Genomic DNA, 724 nt, shown 5'->3' with positions numbered 1-724 from the left:
ACCCTGACTGCGCGAAGGAGGAATGACCGTAACCATCAACCTCGATCCCATGATGTCGATGCGTTCACCATCAATTTAAATCTTTTAAGGCAAAAAAAAAACATGTTTAGTGTCCCCGCCTCCTTTTTTGCTTTCTTTTTTTAAACGAAAAAAATTATAAATTTCAAACAGTGACATGATTTCGGCCTGTTTGTCTGTTCCAGTGGCGTATAGCCATAATTTTTTTTTGGGGGGGGGGGGGGGGCGCTGAGGGGGCTGGAACATTTCATGGGGGGCCGTCATGTAGATCAATGATAATTTTTTTAGAAACTCAAAATCTCAGTGGGGGGGGGGGGGGCGACTGGGGGGGGGGCGACAATGTTTCACGGGGGGGGGGCTGTCGCACCCCCCCCCCCCCCCCCACCCCCGTGGCTACGCCACTGCCCGCAGTAGTCGTTACTCGCTGAGAAATTCATGAGAGATGCTAATTTTCACTGGTCGAAACAGACTATAAAAGTAATCAAAATCTTTAGGAACTATGACTGTGTCTGAATCTGAACATCCCTGAATGACTTCATTCACACACTGAACTGTCGGGTATCAGACGCGTTTTGCATGATTGATGTTCAGCAATGACGGCATACGACCTTGAACTGTGACAAGAATATTAACCAACCAGACTCGACTCCTTCAAGAATGCACTTTGTGACAAAATCTAATCCTGACCGCTCTCACTACACCACAC

Source organism: Patiria miniata, unplaced genomic scaffold (genome assembly GCF_015706575.1).
Source record: "Patiria miniata isolate m_02_andy unplaced genomic scaffold, ASM1570657v1 HiC_scaffold_9, whole genome shotgun sequence".
NCBI classification, from domain to species: domain Eukaryota; kingdom Metazoa; phylum Echinodermata; class Asteroidea; order Valvatida; family Asterinidae; genus Patiria; species Patiria miniata.
The sequence above is the reverse complement of the archived record's forward strand: the minus strand, read 5'-3'. Positions refer to the sequence as shown.